Below are 20,933 nucleotides of genomic sequence, written 5' to 3'. Positions count from 1 at the left end.
TACACCAGTCGCAGCTGCAGTGGATGTGACAAGGGGGCGGGGTTGGCGGCTATTACTAACTGCGGCAGCAAGCTACAGAGGAAGACGGCCCAGTGTAGAGCGACTTACATTGCACTGTCCTTCTCAGAGGGGAGGGGAGACTTGGGCCCTGGTTGAGCTGAAGACATGGTTGGTTCTATATCGGTGGGGCTGAAGGGACCTTGTGACGTATTGAGGGGAGGAGCTACATCACCAGGGGGAGGAGCTACGGGCGAACAGGGTACCCGAAAAGTACGCTCGCCACGCTTCGGGCACGGTGGCTCGCTCCGCTCCGCTTCGCTCACCACCTAATTACTAAAGGTAATAGTTGGTGGCGTGGATAGTAGAGGAACTATCCCGCTGGCCTAGCTCCTCCCCCTTGCGTCGTAACTCCTCCCCCTTACGGAAAAGGTCCCTTAGCCCACTTGATTCTAGCATCTACCCTGAAGACATTCTTCATTTTTCCACCAGGCAGCCACAGCGGGCTGCCCCCTCAGATCCCAGGGCCCATAGGCAGCTACCTAAAGCTCCCTAATGGAAGTGCCAGCTCTGCATTCATAGGGGGAGATTCAAATGTTTGAAAAGTCAGTTGGGAGTCTGTTTTTTCCTATTAGATAGGAAAAAAACAGACTCCCAACTGACTTTTCAAACATTTGAATTTCCCCCAAAATGTTGACACAAATAAAAAATAACCCATTTTAGCACTGTTGTGGTAGCAGAATACAGCATGTCTATGGCAACGGTGTGGGTGCACACTCCTCCTACCTGGTCACTGAAGGCCTGTCAGACTGCCTGCGCTGCACTTACTGTGGAGGATGGAAGTACAGAGCCACAGTTACTTTGCAGTGGTGCTGGATGGATTTTCTGTCCTGCCATCAGAGACCAGGCTCTTGCAGGGAAGCCTGGTGATGAGCTCCTTCTCCCTAATCACCAACAGGGTACCTGCCACTGCACTCCCCTCCCGACAGGCTAACGACTCCAGAGAATAATGCTGCAAGGGGCGTGGCCTAATGCCGCGAGTGGGCGGGGCTACGATCACCTCATATTACAAAAACCATTGGTCCATCTGTTCCCGGACCCCTGCGTGAGCTGCTGCCCTAGGTGGGGGGGGGGGGACACAGGGAGTGTTGTTGATGCCGGAGGGAACTGAGCCTAGCACAATGCAAGCAGAAGTAGCAGGAAGAAAAGAAAAATCCTGTTTACAGGTACACAGACATCTAAAGATACAGTGGGCCTATTGTGGAGGGTGGGCTTGGAGCTGCAGCTCCATCAGCCCCATTGTTAATCCGGCCCTGGATCTGAGCTATGTCCGAGCCTGGCTCGAGGACTTCCCGCCAGGCTCAGAATGTCCGAGCGAGGCCGAACATCATCATCCCGCATCGGATTCTCACAGGACTTGGAGTTATGTCCGGGACTCAGGGCCATTTCAGTACATGCTACCGTGCTGCGCTATGCTCTGTGGAGTTAGGCTGTCAGTCAAAGAGTCCATCTAAGGGCCCGGGGCTTTCAGTCAGAGTGTCCATTAAAGGGGCTGTCACTTGTGTACATCTAAGGGACTGTCAGTCAGTGTGTAGTGTACATCAAAGGGGCTGTCAGTCAGTGTGTAGTGTAGTGTACATCTAAGGGACTGTCTGTCAGTGTGTAGTATACATCTAAGGGGCTGTCTGAGTGTCCCTCTAAGGCATAGGTCTTCAACCTGTGGCCCTCCAGCTGCTGTGGAACTAGATATCCCAGCGTGCCTTGCCACAGTTTTGCTATTAAGGCATGCTAAAACTGAGGCAGGGCATGCTTGGATGTGTAGTTCCACAGCAGCTGGAGGGCCACAGGTTTGAAGACCCATGATCTAAGGGTTCTGTCAGTCAGTCAGTGTGTAGTGTACATCTAAGGTGCTGTCAGTCAGTGTGTCTATTTAAGGGGCTGTTAGTCAGTGTGTAGTGTACAACTAAGGGGCAGTTAGAGTGTCCATCTAAGGGGCTGTCAGTCAGTAAGTGTGTAGTGTACATCTAAGGTGCTGTCAGTCAGTGTGTCTATCTAAGGGGCTGTTAGTCAGTGTGTAGTGTACATCTAAGGGGCAGTTAGAGTGTCCATCTAAGGGGCTGTCTGTCAGTCAGCGTGTAGTGTACATCTAAGGTGCTGTCAGTCATTGTGTCTATCTAAGGGGCTGTCCATCATTGTGTCCAGCTAGGGGCTTGTGGTGCTGTCACTGTCCATCTAAGGGGCTGTGGTACTGTCACTGTGTCCAGTCCACCAAGTGTATCACAGTGGTACTGCACTACACAGGCCCCACCCTCTGCGTTCACATTGTAACTTCATATTATTGTAAAATAAAAAATAGTTTGGAATTATTTGTTTATACTGCACAGTGCACCCCGTTACATCGTAGTACCCCAGTGCATGTGTGTAAAAGCGGTCTGACCCCACACAGTGTGGGACAAGCTGCTAGTTTAAAAAAATAAAAATTGTTGTATTTAAATTGTTTGTACTGCATACTGCACCCCAGTACATCGTAGTATCCCAGTGCGTGTATGTAACAGTGGTTTGACTCCATGCAGTGTGGGCCAAGCTGCTAGTTTAAAAAAATAAAAAGTGTTGTACTTAAATTGTTTGTACTGCGAACTGCACCCCAGTACATTGTAGTACCCCAGTGAGTGTGTGTAAAAGTGGTATGACTCCATTCAGTGATCTGTGAATTGAAAAATTGATAACAATCAGTTTAGAGAACCAAATACTAGAAGGAGGCGATTAAACAAAGCGAATCTTGTAGATCAAGTCCTTGATTCACTTTGCCAGGATCCAAGGGTTGCCTATATCTTGAAATCAGATCACTAAATTTTGGCAACCGTACTTGATCCTAGGTCTAAGTCATATGATCTTAAGAGATGCAAAGAGATTCTGGTGAGCAAGTTGGCAGCTCAAGTGAGGTACATTAAGGTGGGAATTACCTCACCGGTAGGTCATCCTTTGACTTGAGGTGCACCATTAGGAGGGAGTTGCTCGATTTGATTGAGAGGTGGCCTTTTTGTATGGTATTTTGGTCGGACATCATCCAAAGGAGAGTTTGGAGGGGTGCCGGTAGGCTGGGTGCCATTGAGTCTTCTAGGCGTCGAGTAAATTTAGCAATTGGTAAAGCCGTGTTGGCTCATGGTGGTAGAGTCATTGGTCATGAGGCTATTTCTTTTAGGTATAGTACCTTGTTGCGTGAGGATGGAGTTCATCTGCCTGATGCGGGTGTTGAGATCTTTTTGGGAGATTTGTTGGTGCTTTGAGGGTGGTTTGAGTTTTTGTTGTGTATGGTGGCTGTGGCAGTCATAATGAACCTCTGGTTTGACTGGTCTCAGAACGGCCGGTGTGTTTGTGCGGTTCATTTATTGTTATTGCCCTGGGGGTCCATTTCATCTACTGTGCGGGACTTAGGCGTGGCTTTCAGTTTCAAGCTAGGGCCACAAACATACCAGGTGGGGCCCTGTTCCTTAGCTGTGGATGGACGGTTGCCTCAAGTTGATGGTGATGTGGGCACGTGTCCTCATCGCTTTGTTTGGTTGCCCCGTAAGGGTTGGGTAGTAGGTCCTTTCGTTACGAGTCGTTTGGCAATGATGATGGCAGATGGCCTTGTCCTTGCTGAGGTGGGCCGTTGGCCCAGTCTGTTTCTTTAATAGTTGAGGCATTTGCTCACTGCTAGGCCTGCCATTCTTCCTCCTGCCACCATACTTGAATTTATCTGAAATTAAAACTAAAATTAAAATCTTCCTAATTAAAAAGCGGACACAGTTTACCGCCAATACAGTCGTCCGTCTCTGTATTTTAATGTTAAGAGCATATGAATGAGTGCGAATTTATCGTCCGATAGAGTTTAAGATACCTTTATATGCACGTTATTGCTGAATAATCAGTGAGTACGATGATTTCTAGATGTATATTCATGAATTATATGTCACGAACCGATCACTCACCTCTGCAGGTTCTGGGGTCCGTCTGTTGCTGGTGCGGTTGCTTGCGGTGCTGTGCGGTCATGTGGGGATGCAGCGTGGTCAGTGGCAGAGGTGATGCAGGCTCTGGGAGCCGGGACTGCGGGGACCAAATGGCCAAAGGCACCGCTGTGTGTCTGCAGTATAGGAGACGGCCATGTTGGAGACCAAATGAGCACCTGAGAGCTCTTGTGAAACACCTGTGGGTAAGTGTTAGCTAATCCCATGCTTGTGCTGCCTTTAAGTAGGCTGGGATTATGTTACTCTGGGCCAGTGCTTTGTTGTAGTTACTCGGTACCCTAGCGCTGTGCTCTCTCTGTGGTTTTCTTTGTGATTCCAGTGGTCAAGATATCGCCTCCGCTCCTAGAGGTCTGCTTGCAGCCTACACTGCAAAAATCCACCAGCTCCCTGCTGTGCTGTCAGTCAATCGCTCTCCTAGTGGCAACAGGTGAATTTTAGTGATAAGCGGGTTCGGTTTCTCGGAAACCGAACCCCCCCGAACTTCACCCTTTTTACACGGGTCCGAGGCATACTCGGATTCTCCCGTATGGCTCGGTTAACCCGAGCGCACCCGAACATCATCATCCCGCTGTCGGATTCTCGCGAGATTCGGATTCTATATAAGCAGCCGCGCGTCGCCACCATTTTCACTTGTGCATTGGAAATGTTAGGGAGAGGACGTGGCTGGCGTCCTCTCCGTGTATTGTTGATGCAAATATTTGTGCTTGCTTTACTAATTGCTTAATTGTGGGGACTGGGGAGCAGCTGTATATTAATACAGGAGGAGTACAGTGCAGAGTTTTGCTGATCAGTGACCACCAGTTTTATCCGTTCTCTGCATGAAAAAAACGCTCCTTATCTGTGCTCAGTGAGCTGCATATATCTGTGCTCACACTGCTTAATTGTGGGGACTGGGGAGCAGCTGTATTATATAGCAGGAGTACAGTGCAGAGTTTTGCTGACAGTAACCACCAGTATACGTTGTCTGCCTGAAAAACACTCCATATCTGTGCTCAGTGTGCTGCTTTATAGTGGGGACTGGGGACCACCAGTATAATATTATATAGGAGGAGTACAGTGCAGAGTTTTGCTGACCAGTGACCACCAGTATACGTTGTCTGCCTGAAAAACACTCCAAATCTGTGCTGCATTGTAGACAGTATATAGTAGGAGTACAGTGCATAATTTTGCTGACCACCAGTATATAATATATAGGAGTACGGTACAGAAGGCCACTGCTGTACCTACCTCTGTGTCGTCAAGTATACTATCCATCCATACCTGTGGTGCATTTCAGTTTTGCACAGTTTGCTGTCACCAGTATATAATATATAGCATGACGGTACAGTAGGCCACTGCTGTACCTACCTCTTGTCGTCAAGTATACTATCCATCCATACCTGTGGTGCATTTCAGTTTTGCACAGTTTGCTGACAACCAGTATATAATATATAGCATTATGGTACAGTAGGCCACTACTGTACCTACCTCTGTGTTGTCAAGTATACTATCCATCTACATTCTATACCTGTGGTGCATTTTAGTTTTGCAGTTTGCTGACACAGTGACCACCAGTATATATAGCAGTACGGTACGGAAGGCCACTGCTGTACCTACCTCTGTGTCGTCAAGTATACTATCCATCTAGATTCTATACCTGTGGTGCATTTCAGTTGTGCAGTTTGCTGACACAGTGACCACCAGTATATATAGCAGTACGGTACGGAAGGCCACTGCTGTACCTACCTCTGTGTCGTCAAGTATACTATCCATCTACATTCTATACCTGTGGTGCATTTTAGTTTTGCAGTTTGCTGACAGTGACCACCAGTATATATAGCAGTACAGTACGGAAGGCCACTGCTGTACCTACCTCTGTGTCATCAAGTATACTATCCATCTACATTCTATACCTGTGGTGCATTTTAGTTTTGCAGTTTGCTGACACAGTGACCACCAGTATATATAGCAGTACGGTACAGAAGGCCACTGCTGTACCTACCTCTGTGTCGTCAAGTATACTATCCATCTACATTCTATACCTGTGGTGCATTTTAGTTTTGCAGTTTGCTGACAGTGACCACCAGTATATATAGCAGTACGGTACGGAAGGCCACTGCTGTACCTACCTCTGTGTCGTCAAGTATACTATCCATCTTCATTCTATACCTGTGGTGCATTTTAGTTTTGCAGTTTGCTGACAGTGACCACCAGTATATATAGCAGTACAGTACGGAAGGCCACTGCTGTACCTACCTCTGTGTCGTCAAGTATACTATCCATCTACATTCTATACCTGTGGTGCATTTTAGTTTTGCAGTTTGCTGACACAGTGACCACCAGTATATATAGCAGTACGGTACGGAAGGCCACTGCTGTACCTACCTCTGTGTCGTCAAGTATACTATCCATCTACATTCTATACCTGTGGTGCATTTTAGTTTTGCAGTTTGCTGACAGTGACCACCAGTATATATAGCAGTACGGTACGGTAGGCCACTGCTGTACCTACCTCTGTGTCGTCAAGTATACTATCCATCTACATTCTATACCTGTGGTGCATTTAAGTTTTGCAGTTTGCTGACACTGTGACCACCAGTATATATACTAGTACGGTACGGTAGACCACTGCTGTACCTACCTCTGTGTCGTCAAGTATACTATCCATCTACATTCTATACCTGTGGTGAATTTTAGTTTTGCAGTTTGCTGACAGTGACCACCAGTATATATAGCAGTACGGTATGGAAGGCCACTGCTGTACCTACCTCTGTATCATCAAGTATACTATCCATCTACATTCTATACCTGTGGTGCATTTCAATTGTGCAGTTTGCTGACACAGTGACCACCAGTATATATAGCAGTACGGTACGGAAGGCCACTGCTGTACCTACCTCTGTGTCGTCAAGTATACTATCCATCTACATTCTATACCTGTGGTGCATTTTAGTTTTGCAGTTTGCAGACAGTGACCACCAGTATATATAGCAGTACGGTACGGAAGACCACTGCTGTACCTACCTCTGTGTCGTCAAGTATACTATCCATCCATACCTGTGGTGCATTTCAGTTTTGCACAGTTTGCTGACCACCAGTATATAATATATAGCATAACGGTACAGTAGGCCACTGCTGTACCTACCTCTGTGTCGTCAAGTATACTATCCATCCATACCTGTGGTGCATTTCAGTTTTGCACAGTTTGCTGACCACCAGTATATAATATATAGCATTATGGTACAGTAGGCCACTGCTGTACCTACCTCTGTGTCGTCAAGTATACTATCCATCTACATTCTATACCTGTGGTGCATTTTAGTTTTGCAGTTTGCTGACACAGTGACCACCAGTATATATAGCAGTACGGTACGGAAGGCCACTGCTGTACCTACCTCTGTGTCGTCAAGTATACTATCCATCTACATTCTATACCTGTGGTGCATTTTAGTTTTGCAGTTTGCAGACACAGTGACCACCAGTATATATAGCAGTACGGTACGGAAGGCCACTGCTGTACCTACCTCTGTGTCGTCAAGTATACTATCCATCTACATTCTATACCTGTGGTGCATTTTAGTTTTGCAGTTTGCTGACACAGTGGCCACCAGTATAAATAGCAGTACGGTACAGAAGGCCACTGCTGTACCTACCTCTGTGTCATCAAGTATACTATCCATCTACATTCTATACCTGTGGTGCATTTTAGTTTTGCAGTTTGCTGACACAGTGACCACCAGTATATATAGCAGTACGGTACGGAAGGCCACTACTGTACCTACCTCTGTGTCGTCAAGTATACTATCCATCTACATTCTATACCTGTGGTGCAATTTAGTTTTGCAGTTTGCTGACACAGTGACCACCAGTATATATAGCAGTACGGTACGGAAGGCCACTGCTGTACCTACCTCTGTGTCATCAAGTATACTATCCATCTACATTCTATACCTGTGGTGCATTTTAGTTTTGCAGTTTGCTGACACAGTGACCACCAGTATATATAGCAGTACGGTGCAGAAGGCCACTGCTGTACCTACCTCTGTGTCGTCAAGTATACTATCCATCTACATTCTATACCTGTGGTGCATTTTAGTTTTGCAGTTTGCTGACAGTGACCACCAGTATATATAGCAGTACGGTACGGAAGGCCACTGCTGTACCTACCTCTGTGTCGTCAAGTATACTATCCATCTACATTCTATACCTGTGGTGCATTTTAGTTTTGCAGTTTGCTGACAGTGACCACCAGTATATATAGCAGTACGGTACGGAAGGCCACTGCTGTACCTACCTCTGTGTCGTCAAGTATACTATCCATCTACATTCTATACCTGTGGTGCATTTTAGTTTTGCAGTTTGCTGACACAGTGACCACCAGTATATATAGCAGTACGGTACGGAAGGCCACTGCTGTACTTACCTCTGTGTCGTCAAGTATACTATCCATCTACATTCTATACCTGTGGTGCATTTTAGTTTTGCAGTTTGCTGACAGTGACCACCAGTATATATAGCAGTACGGTACGGTAGGCCACTGCTGTACCTACCTCTGTGTCGTCAAGTATACTATCCATCTACATTCTATACCTGTGGTGCATTTTAGTTTTGCAGTTTGCTGACACTGTGACCACCAGTATATATAGCAGTACGGTATGGAAGGCCACTGCTGTACCTACCTCTGTGTCGTCAAGTATACTATCCATCTACATTCTATACCTGTGGTGCATTTTAGTTTTGCAGTTTGCTGACAGTGACCACCAGTATATATAGCAGTACGGTACGGAAGGCCACTGCTGTACCTACCTCTGTGTCGTCAAGTATACTATCCATCCATACCTGTGGTGCATTTCAGTTTTGCACAGTTTGCTGACCACCAGTATATAATATATAGCATAACGGTACAGTAGGCCACTGCTGTACCTACCTCTGTGTCGTCAAGTATACTATCCATCCATACCTGTGGTGCATTTCAGTTTTGCACAGTTTGCTGACCACCAGTATATAATATATAGCATTACGGTACAGTAGGCCACTGCTGTACCTACCTCTGTGTCGTCAAGTATACTATCCATCTACATTCTATACCTGTGGTGCATTTTAGTTTTGCAGTTTGCTGACACAGTGACCACCAGTATATATAGCAGTACGGTACGGAAGGCCACTGCTGTACCTACCTCTGTGTCGTCAAGTATACTATCCATCTACATTCTATACCTGTGGTGCATTTTAGTTTTGCAGTTTGCTGACACAGTGACCACCAGTATATATAGCAGTACGGTACAGAAGGCCACTGCTGTACCTACCTCTGTGTCGTCAAGTATACTATCCATCTACATTCTATACCTGTGGTGCATTTTAGTTTTGCAGTTTGCTGACAGTGACCACCAGTATATATAGCAGTACGGTGCGGAAGGCCACTGCTGTACCTACCTCTGTGTCGTCAAGTATACTATCCATCCATACCTGTGGTGCATTTCAGTTTTGCACAGTTTGCTGACCACCAGTATATAATATATAGCATAACGGTACAGTAGGCCACTGCTGTACCTACCTCTGTGTCGTCAAGTATACTATCCATCCATACCTGTGGTGCATTTCAGTTTTGCACAGTTTGCTGACCACCAGTATATAATATATAGCATTACGGTACAGTAGGCCACTGCTGTACCTACCTCTGTGTCGTCAAGTATACTATCCATCTACAATCTATACCTGTGGTGCATTTTAGTTTTGCAGTTTGCTGACAGTGACCACCAGTATATATAGCAGTACGGTACGGAAGGCCACTGCTGTACCTACCTCTCTGTCGTCAAGTATACTATCCATCTACATTCTATACCTGTGGTGCATTTTAGTTTTGCAGTTTGCTGACAGTGACCACCAGTATATATAGCAGTACGGTACGGAAGGCCACTGCTGTACCTACCTCTGTGTCGTCAAGTATACTATCCATCTACATTATATACCTGTGGTGCATTTCAGTTGTGCGCAGTATATATAGTAGTAGGCCATTGCATTGATACTGGCATATAATTCCACACATTAAAAAATGGAGAACAAAAATGTGGAGGTTAAAATAGGGAAAGATCAAGATCCACTTCCACCTCGTGCTGAAGCTGCTGCCACTAGTCATGGCCGAGATGATGAAATGCCATCAACGTCGTCTGCCAAGGCCGATGCCCAATGTCATAGTAGAGAGCATGTAAAATCCAAAAGACAAAAGTTCAGTAAAATGACCCAAAAATCAAAATTGAAAGCGTCTGATGAGAAGCGTAAACTTGCCAATATGCCATTTACGACACGGAGTGGCAAGGAATGGCTGAGGGCCTGGCCTATGTTCATGGCTAGTGGTTCAGCTTCACATGAGGATGGAAGCACTCATCATCCTGCTAGAAAACTGAAAAGAGTTAAGATGGCAAAAGCACAGCAAAGAACTGTGCATTCTTCTAAATCACAAATCCCCACGGAGAGTCCAATTGTGTCGGTTGCGATGCCTGACCTTCACAACACTGGACGGGAAGAGGTGGCGCCTTCCACCATTTGCACGCCCCCTGCAAGTGCTGGAAGAAGCACCCGCAGTCCAGTTCCTGATAGTCAAATTGAAGATGTCACTGTTGAAGTACACCAGGATGAGGATATGGGTGTTGCTGGCGCTGAGGAGGAAATTGACAAGGAGGATTCTGATAGTGAGGTGGTTTGTTTAAGTCAGGCACCCGGGGAGACACCTGTTGTCCGTGGGACGAATATGGCCATTGACATGCCTGGTCAAAATACAAAAAAAATCAGCTCTTCGGTGTGGAATTATTTCAACACAAATGCGGACAACAGGTGTCAAGCCGTGTGTTGCCTTTGTCAAGCTGTAATAAGTAGGGGTAAGGACGTTAACCACCTCGGAATATCCTCCCTTATACGTCACCTGCAGCGCATTCATCATAAGTCAGTGACAAGTTCAAAAACTTTGGATGACAGCGGAAGCAGTCCACTGACCACTAAATAACTTCCTCTTGTAACCAAGCTCCTGCAAACCACACCACCAACTCCCTCAGTGTCAATTTCCTCCTTACCCAGGAAAGCCAATAGTCCTGCAGGCCATGCCACTGGCAAGTCTGACGAGTCCTCTCCTGCCTGGGATTCCTCCGATGCATCCTTGAGTGTAACGCCAACTGCTGCTGGCGCTGCTGTTGTTGCTCCTGGGAGTCGATCGTCATCCCAGAGGGGAAGTCGGAAGACCACTTGTACTACTTCCAGTAAGCAATTGACTGTCCAACAGTCCTTTGCGAGGAAGATGAAATATCACAGCAGTCATCCTGCTGCAAAGCAGATAACTCAGGCCTTGGCAGCCTGGGTGGTGAGAAACGTGGTTCCGGTATCCACCGTTAATTCAGAGGCAACTAGAGACTTGATTGACGTACTGTGTCCCCGGTACCAAATACCATCTAGGTTCCATTTCTCTAGGCAGGCGATACCGAAAATGTACACAGACCTCAGAAAAAGAGTCACCAGTGTCCTAAAAAATGCAGTTGGACCCAATGTCCACTTAACCACGGACATGTGGACAAGTGGAGCAGGGCATACTCAGGACTATATGACTGTGACAGCCCACTGGGTAGATGTATTGCCTCCCGCAGCAAGAACAGCAGCGGCGGCACCAGTAGCAGCATCTCGCAAACGCCAACTCGTTCCTAGGCAGGCTACGCTTTGTATCACCGCTTTCCAGTAGAGGCACACAGCTGACAACCTCTTACGGAAACTGAGGAAGATAATCGCAGAATGGCTTACCCCAATTGGACTCTCCTGGGGATTTGTGACATCGGACAACGCCAGCAATATTGTGCGTGCATTTTATCTGGGCAAATTCCAGCACGTCCCATGTTTTGCACATACATTGAATTTGGTGGTGCAGAATTATTTAAAAAACGACAGGGGCGTGCAAGAGATGCTGTCGGTGGCCCAAAGAATTGCGGGCCACTTTCGGCATTCAGCCACCGTGTGCCGAAGACTGGAGCACCACCAAACATTCCTGAACCAGCCCTGCCATCATCTGAAGCAAGAGGTGGTAACGAGGTGGAATTCAACCCTCTATATGCTTCAGAGGATGGAGAAGCAGCAAGAGGCCATTCAAGCATATACATCTGCCCATGATATAGGCAAAGGAGGGAGAATGCACCTGACTCAAGCGCAGTGGAGAATGATTTCAATGTTGTGCAAGGTTCTGCAACCCTTTGAACTTGCCACACGTGAAGTCAGTTCAGACACTGCCAGCCTGAGTCAGGTCATTCCCCTCATCAGGCTTTTGCAGAAGAAGCTGGAGACATTGAAGGAGGAGCTAAAACAGAGCGATTCCGCTAGGCATGTGGGACTTGTGGATGGAGCCCTTAATTCGCTTAACCAGGATTCACGGGTGGTCAATCTGTTGAAATCAGAGCACTACATTTTGGCCACCGTGCTCGATCCTAGATTTAAAACTTACGTTGTATCTCTCTTTCTGGCAGACACAAGTCTGCAGAGGTTCAAAGACCTGTTGGTGAGAAAATTGTCAAGTCAAGCGGAACGTGACCCGTCAAGAGCTCCTCCTTCACATTCTCCCGCAACTGGGGATGCGAGGAAAAGGCTAAGAATTTCGAGCCCACCCGCTGGCGGTGATGCAAGGCAGTCTGGAGCGAGTGCTGACATCTGGTTCGGACTGAAGGACCTGCCAACGATTACTGACATGTCGTCTACTGTCACTGCACATGATTCTCACCATTGAAAGAATGGTGGAGGATTATATGAGTGACCTCATCCAAGTAGGCACGTCAGACAGTCCGTACGTATACTGGCAGGAAAAAGAGGCAATTTGGAGGCCCTTGCACAAACTGGCTTTATTCTACCTAAGTTGCCCTCCCTCCAGTGTGTACTCCGAAAGAGTGATTAGTGCAGCCGCTCACCTTGTCAGCAATCGGCGTACGAGGTTACTTACAGAAAATGTGGAGAAGATGATGTTCATCAAAATGAATTATAATCAAATCCTCCGTGGAGACATTCACCAGCAGCAATTACCTCCAGAAAGTACACAGGAACCTGAGATGGTGGATTCTAGTGGGGACAAATTAATAATCTGTGAGGAGGGGGATGTACACAGTGAAAGGGGTGAGGAATAGGAGGATGATGATGAGGTGGACATCTTGCCTCTGTAGAGCCAGTTTGTGCAAGGAGAGATTGATTGCTTCTTTTTTTGGTGGGGGCCCAAACCAACCAGTCATTTCAGTCACAGTCGTGTGGCAGACCCTGTCGCTGAAATGATGGGTTCGTTAAAGTGTGCATGTCCTGTTTATACAACATAAGGGTGGGTGGGAGGGCCCAAGGACAATTCCATCTTGCACCTCTTTTTTCTTTCATTTTTCTTTGCATCATGTGCTGTTTGGGGACAATTTTTTGAAGTGCCATCCTACCTGACACTGCAGTGCCACTCCTAGATGGGCCAGGTGTTTGTGTCGGCCACTTGTGTCGCTTAGCTAAGTCACACAGCGACCTTGGTGCACGTCTTTTTTTCTTTGCATCATGTGCTGTTTGGGGACAATTTTTTTGAAGTGCCATCCTCCCTGACACTGCAGTGCCACTCCTAGATGGGCCAGGTGTTTGTGTCGGCCACTTGGGTCGCTTAGCTTAGTCACACAGCTACCTCATTGCGCCTCTTTTTTTCTTTGCATCATGTGCTGTTTGGGGACTAGTTTTTTAATCTGCCATCATGTCTGACACTGCAGTGCCACTCCTAGATGGGCCAGATGTTTGTGTCGGCCACTTGGGTCGCTTAGCTTAGTCACACAGCTACCTCATTGTGCCTTTTTTTTTCTTTGCATCATGTGCTATTTGGGGACAATTTTTTTAATCTGCCATCCTGTCTGACACTGCAGTGCCACTCCTAGATGGGCCAGGTGTTTGTGTCGGCCACTTGGGTCGCTTAGCTTAGTCACACAGCGACCTTGGTGCGCCTCTTTTTTTCTTTGCATCATGTGCTGTTTGGGGACAATTTTTTTGAAGTGCCATCCTGCCTGACACTGCAGTGCCACTCCTAGATGGGCCAGGTGTTTGTGTCGGCCACTTGTGTCGCTTAGCTTAGCCATACAGCGACCTCAGTATAAATTTTAGGACTAAAAATAATATTGTGAGGTGTTCAGAATAGACTGAAAATGAGTGTAAATTATGGTTATTGAGGTTAATAATACTATGGGATCAAAATTACCCCCAAATTCTATGATTTAAGCTGTTTTTTAGGGTTTTTTGTAAAAAAAAAAACGAATCCAAAACACACCCGAATCCGACAAAACATTTTCAGGGAGGTTTTGCCAAAACGCGTCCGAATCCAAAACACGGCCGCGGAACCGAATCCAAAACCAAAACACAAAACCCGAAAAATGTCCAGTGCACATCACTAGTGAATTTCCAGAGTCTTGTGAGAGGTTACCCTGTCTGCCTGCTTCAATCACACAGCCTTTGGAGGATTCTACTGTACTCAGGTGCTCGTTTAATCAACTCTCAGTTTAACTCATTCTTCACCATTGTCGTCTGCTGCAGTTTCACAATTTGCAAGTATTCTATTCAGTATTGTATTTTCATTGTTGCTGCAATCAATAACAATTCTTCACAGCCTTCCAGTTTAACCTTTAAGCTTCAGTACAAGTCTCTACAGTTATTCATTTATGTCTACAAAGTCCAGTTAACACTCCTTACAGTTTGGCACCAGTCATTGCTTAATTTGGACAATTCTTCACAAGCCGTTTTAAACTCAGTTCTATGAACATTTCTTCAATGCATCTTTAAGTCTGTTCCTGCTTATCATTATACCATTCATTGCAATATGTCAGTATATTTATGGTGACTAATAATTGTCATTTAACTCCTTACTGGAATTGTTGCCTTTAATAAAATATGAAACAGAACTTTATTCGTCATCCCTGCTTTCACTATCCTCTGGCACATACACCTTTGGTTGCTCCAGAGTTAATGGATTCATAAAAACACTTGGCCCTGACAGTAAGCACTGGCCGCATGGATCCATCAGGTGACCAACTCGCAGGAGATGGAGCTACGGCAAACATCCTTTCCCGACTGGAAAATCAGGAGTCCATACAGACACAAATAGTTCAGTTTATGCAAACTATGGCAGATTGTTTGGAGGCTCTTCATACGGCTATAAAGACACCACAAGTCCAAGTTCCAGCTCCGGTGGTCTCGGCTTCCACAACGGATTCTCTAGTGATGGTGCCTATGTCCTGTTTGCAGTTACCCTTGCCAAGTAAGTTTGACGGGACCCCAAAGCTTTGCAGAGGATTCTTGAACCAATGCGAGATCCAGTTCGAACTTTTGTCTGCTAGTTTTCCATCAGCCCGTTTTAAGATTGGATATATTATTGCCCTCCTGTCTGGTCAGGCCTTTTTCAATGTCTACATTTTGTCTGTGTCTACTGTACATTTTAACCAGTGGCGGCTCAAGAGGTGGCGCAGCAGTGCAGTCCAAAGTTCAAATAAGGGAGCCACACCAACTGCCACCAACTGTCATCCCAAACTGAGTCACTGGCAGTTGGTGTGGCTTCCCTATTTGAACTTTGGACTGCAATGCAGCCCCACCTCTGGAACCGCCAATGTTTTTAACTGTCGATCTAATTGCCATGTCGACCTCCTATTCTTTTAACATTTTGATTGTCGATATTGTAACCATGTCAACTTTATGACAAATAACACTTTGGTGTCCGCCTTGTGATAGTCTAGATTTCCATTTTGACATTTGGACTACATCCCTGTAAATACATGTTGAAGATGATGATAATTACAATTCTACTAATTGGATGAATTTGAGTTCACCGCTGAAGCTTTTAAGTGATATCTTCATAGAATGTGCCCAGATTATAGAATTTAGTCTGTGTATTTTAAAAATAATTTTTGCTGCTTAATTTGCACACCAGATTATGTGTCCTGTGTTGTATGAAGCCTAATAGTTTGGGGGGTAATTCTGAGTTGATCGCAGCAGCAAGTTTGTTAGCAATTGGGCAAAACCATGTGCAATTGGGCAAAACCATGGCCCTCATTCCGAGTTGTTCGCTCGGTAAAAATCTTCGCATCGCAGCGATTTTCCGCTTAATGCGCATGCGCAATGTCCGCACTGCGACTGCGCCAAGTAAATTTGCTATGCACTTAGTAATTTTACTCACGGCTTTTTCATCGTTCTGGCGATCGTAATGTGATTGACAGGAAATGGGTGTTACTGGGCGGAAACAGGCCGTTTTATGGGCGTGTGGGAAAAAACGCTACAGTTTCCGGAAAAAACGCAGGAGTGGCCGGAGAAACGGAGGAGTGTCTGGGCGAACGCTGGGAGTGTTTGTGACGTCAAACCAGGAACGACAAGCACTGAACTGATCGCAGATGCCGAGTAAGTCTGAAGCTACTCAGAAACTGCTACGAGGTGTGTAATCGCTATATTGCGAATACTTCGTTCGCAATTTTAAGATGCTAAGATTCACTCCCAGTAGGCGGCGGCTTAGCGTGAGCAACTCTGCTAAAATCGCCTTGCGAGCGAACAACTCGGAATGACCTCCCATGTGCGGTGCTTTACATGTAATGCGGTGCTATTCATGTAATGCAGTGCTATTCGTGTAATGTGGTGCTATTCGTGTAATGTGGTGCTATTCGTGTTATGTGGTGCTATTCATGCAATAATGTGGTAGATATGTATGTAATCAGGGGCAGATTGTCAACTGGGACAGATTCCGCTGCACAGATCCCCTGTGTCTGTGTTTCCCACTGTGCTGTATGTAGTGTGTGCTCCCCCTCCCTGTACTTTGAAACATATAAGGTTATACACAAGGGGTTTGTAGAATGAAAAAGTAATAAAATCAGAAGTAGATTAAAGGCATGAATGCAGTGTCAGTAGACACTGAAAGTGGGCATATCAGAACTTGTATTTTCAGTAGTGATGTGCACCGGAAATTTTTCGGGTTTTGTGTTTTGGTTTTGGATTCGGTTCCGCGGCCGTGTTTTGGATTCGGACGCGTTTTGGCAAAACCTCCCTGAAATTTTTTTGTCGGATTCGGGTGTGTTTTGGATTTGGGTGTTTTTTTACAAAAAACACTCAAAAACAGCTTAAATCATAGAATTTGGGGGTCATTTTGATCCCATAGTATTATTAACCTCAATAAACATAATTTTCACTCATTTCCAGTCTATTCTGAACACCTCACAATATTATTTTTAGTCCTAAAATTTGCACCAAGGTCGCTGGATGGCTAAGCTAAGCGACCCAAGTGGCCGACACAAACACCTGGCCCATCTAGGAGTGGCACTGCAGTGTCAGACAGGATGGCACTTCAAAAAAATAGTCCCCAAACAGCACATGATGCAAAGAAAAAAAGAGGCGCAATGAGGTAGCTGTGTGACAAAGCTAAGAAAAAAAGAGGCGCAATGAGGTAGCTGTGTGACTAAGCTAAGCGACCCAAGTGACCGACACAAACACCTGGCCCATCTAGGAGTGGCACTGCAGTGTCAGACAGGATGGCACTTCAAAAAAATAGTCCCCAAACAGCACATGATGCAAAGAAAAAAAGAGGCGCAATGAGGTAGCTGTGTGACTAAGCTAAGCGACCCAAGTGGCCGACACAAAGACCCAAGTGGCCGACACAAACACCTGGCCCATCTAGGAGTGGCACTGCAGTGTCAGACAGGATGGTAGATTTAAAAAATAGTCCCCAAACGGCACATGATGCAAAGAAAAAAAGAGGTGCAATGAGGTAGCTGTGTGACTAAGCTAAGCGACCCAAGTGGCCGACACAAACACATGGCCCATCTAGGAGTGGCAATGCACTGTCCTACTACTATATATATACTGCGCACAACTTAAATGCACCACAGGTATGGATGGATAGTATACTTGACGACACAGAGGTAGGTAGAGCAGTGGCCTACTGTACCGTACTGCTATATATTATATACTGGTGGTCAGCAAACTGTGCAAAACTGAAATGCACCACAGGTATGGATGGATAGTATACTTGACGACACAGAGGTAGGTAGAGCAGTGACCCTCTGTACCGTACTGCTATATATTATATACTGGTTGTCAGCAAACTGTGCAAAACTGAAATGCACCACAGGTATGGATGGATAGTATACTTGACGACACAGAGGTAGGTAGAGCAGTGGCCTACTGTACCGTACTGCTATATATTATATACTGGTGGTCAGCAAACTGTGCAAAACTGAAATGCACCACGGGTATGGATGGATAATAGTATACTTGCCGACACAGAGGTAGGTAGAGCAGTGACCCTCTGTACCGTACTGCTATATATTATATACTGGTTGTCAGCAAACTGTGCAAAACTGAAATGCACCACAGGTATGGATGGATAGTATACTTGACGACACAGAGGTAGGTAGAGCAGTGGCCTACTGTACCGTACTGCTATATATTATATACTGGTGGTCAGCAAACTGTGCAAAACTGAAATGCACCACGGGTATGGATGGATAATAGTATACTTGCCGACACAGAGGTAGGTAGAGCAGTGGCCTTCTGTACCGTACTGCTACATATTATATACTGGTGGTCAGCAAACTGTGCAAAACTGAAATGCACCACAGGTATGGATGGATAGTATACTTGACGACACAGAGGTAGGTAGAGCAGTGGCCTTCTGTACCGTAATGCTATATATTATATACTGGTGGTCAGCAAACTGTACAAAACTGAAATGCACCACAGGTATGGATGGATAGTATACTTGACGACACAGATGTAGGTAGAGCAGTGGCCTTCTGTACCGTAATGCTATATATTATATACTGGTGGTCAGCAAACTGTGCACAACTGAAATGCACCACAGGTATGGATGGATAGTATAATTCACGACACAGAGGTAGGTAGAGCAGTGGCCTACTGTACCGTAATGCTATATATTATATACTGGTGGTCAGCAAACTGTGCAAAACTGAAATGCACCATAGGTATGGATGGATAGTATAATTGACGACACAGAGGTAGGTAGAGCAGTGGCCTTCTGTACCGTACTGCTATATATTATATACTGGTGGTCAGCAAAATTATGCACTGTACTCCTACTATATACTACAATGCAGCACAGATATGGAGCGTTTTTCAGGCAGAGAACGTATAATACTGGTGGTCACTGGTCACTGGTCAGCAAAACTCTGCACTATACTCCTCCTATATAATACTGGTGGTCCCCAGTCCCCACAATAAAGCAGTGGGAGCACAGATATATGCAGCACACTGAGCACAGATATGGAGCGTTTTTCAGGCAGAGAACGTATAATACTGGTGGTCACTGGTCAGCAAAACTCTGCACTGTACTCCTCCTATCTAATACTGGTGGTCCCCAGTCCCCACAATAAAGCAGTGTGAGCACAGATATATGCAGCACACTGAGCACAGATATCGAGCTTTTTTCAGGCAGAGAACGTATAATACTGGTGGTCACTGGTCAGCAAAACTCTGCACTGTACTCCTCCTATATAATACTGGTGGTCCCCCGTCCCCACAATAAAGCAGTGAGCACAGATATTTGCAGCCCCCTGAACAAAACTGACAGGACGCCAGCCACATCCTCTCACTATCATTTCCGTTGCACGAGTGAAAAATGGTGGCGACGCGCGGCTCCTTATTTAGAATCCGAATCTCGCGAGAATCCGACAGCGGGATGATGACGTTCGGGCGCGCTCGGGTTAACCGAGCAAGGCGGGAGGATCCGAGTCTGCCTCGGAACCGTGTAAAATGGGTGAAGTTCGGGGGAGTTCGGATTCCGAGGAACCGAACCCGCTCATCACTACTTTTCTGACGTACAGATGTACATCAGGGAAGGGCAGTGTAGCAGCATATGTAACGTAAAGCAAAGGAGACCTCAACTGTGTCTATCTCAGAATCACGACCTCTGAGGAGTGACCCCGCCCTCTTGACAACCCCCTTCCCCTCAATAGACTCCACTCCCATTAGAGCTGCTTCCATAAATTTGCCAAGCTGGTATTCGACCTCAATCCACCCCTGTAAATCAGTATAGAGGAATAAATACGCTATTTGTAAGTGTAGGTTTTTTGGTTAATCAGTGCTCAAAGTGGGCCGGTATACACCGGTATGGCATACCGGCACTTTGAGCACTGAAGACCCCCGCCGCCTTTCAAATTCCGCGCTGTTAAGCTCTTGAACCGGCACCCAATCAGGAGCGGCCACACAGCCGCTCCTTATTGGCTGCTGGTCTGTGGCAGATTTCAAATGGTGGCAGTCATAGGGACCGAATGCCATTTCCACACCGCCGCTGCTCAGGGCCTTCTCCTCCTCACCGCTGCTGCTCACGTCCTCCTCATTGTCACCGCCCACGTCCTCCTCCACACCACCGCTGTCAAGGGCCTTCTCCTCCTCACTGCCGCCACCACCCATGGACTCCTCTGCACCGCCGCTTTCCAGGGCCTTTGTCACAACTGAGGGTTTTGGCTGACAGGAGAAAACCTCAGTTGTAGGGGCTGAGAGGAACTTAAACCGGGGAGGTTTAATCAGACCCTGGACATGTAAGTGTTAAAAGGAAACCCGAAGGTGTGACCATGACAACCAGGTAAAAGTCAAAATAAAAGTTTATTAACAGACTCCGTGTAAACAAACAGCATTCAAGGTAAATAATGGCAATGATAAATAATATGATTCCTGGAGCACTCTGACCATGAAATGGTTACACAGGACACTGGTAGGTAAGAACAGGTGTTACAGTCCTTAGATGGAATAACCTTACCAGGCCTGGCTGTAGTAGTGAAGATATCCAAGGAACATGCCAGTAGATGGAACAGATGAAGTTGGTAACTTGAATCAGCTGTTGTAATTGCTGGATGGAACCAGCAAGGTGGTAAGACACGGAGTGGATGCAGAATGGAATCAGCCAGATGATAAAGTCACTGAATGAATGCTGGGTGG

At 46.2% G+C, this 20,933-nt stretch overlaps 1 long non-coding RNA gene across 1 annotated transcript in view; it reads left to right on the top strand.

The window, feature by feature from the left end:
* Positions 1 to 1,159: 1,159 nt before the first annotated feature.
* The window catches only part of LOC134898743 (uncharacterized), a 105,071-nt gene continuing 85,297 nt past the window's right edge, over positions 1,160 to 20,933 (top strand). The window contains exon 1 of the long non-coding RNA XR_010172484.1: positions 1,160 to 1,223. This is a non-coding gene — a long non-coding RNA (uncharacterized LOC134898743). The remainder of the gene's footprint in view (positions 1,224 to 20,933) is intronic.

The sequence above is a fragment of the Pseudophryne corroboree genome, chromosome 1, assembly GCF_028390025.1.
Source record: "Pseudophryne corroboree isolate aPseCor3 chromosome 1, aPseCor3.hap2, whole genome shotgun sequence".
NCBI classification, from domain to species: Eukaryota; Metazoa; Chordata; class Amphibia; order Anura; family Myobatrachidae; genus Pseudophryne; species Pseudophryne corroboree.
Note: the sequence above shows the minus strand (reverse complement) of the source record. Positions and strands in the feature narration are given on the sequence as shown.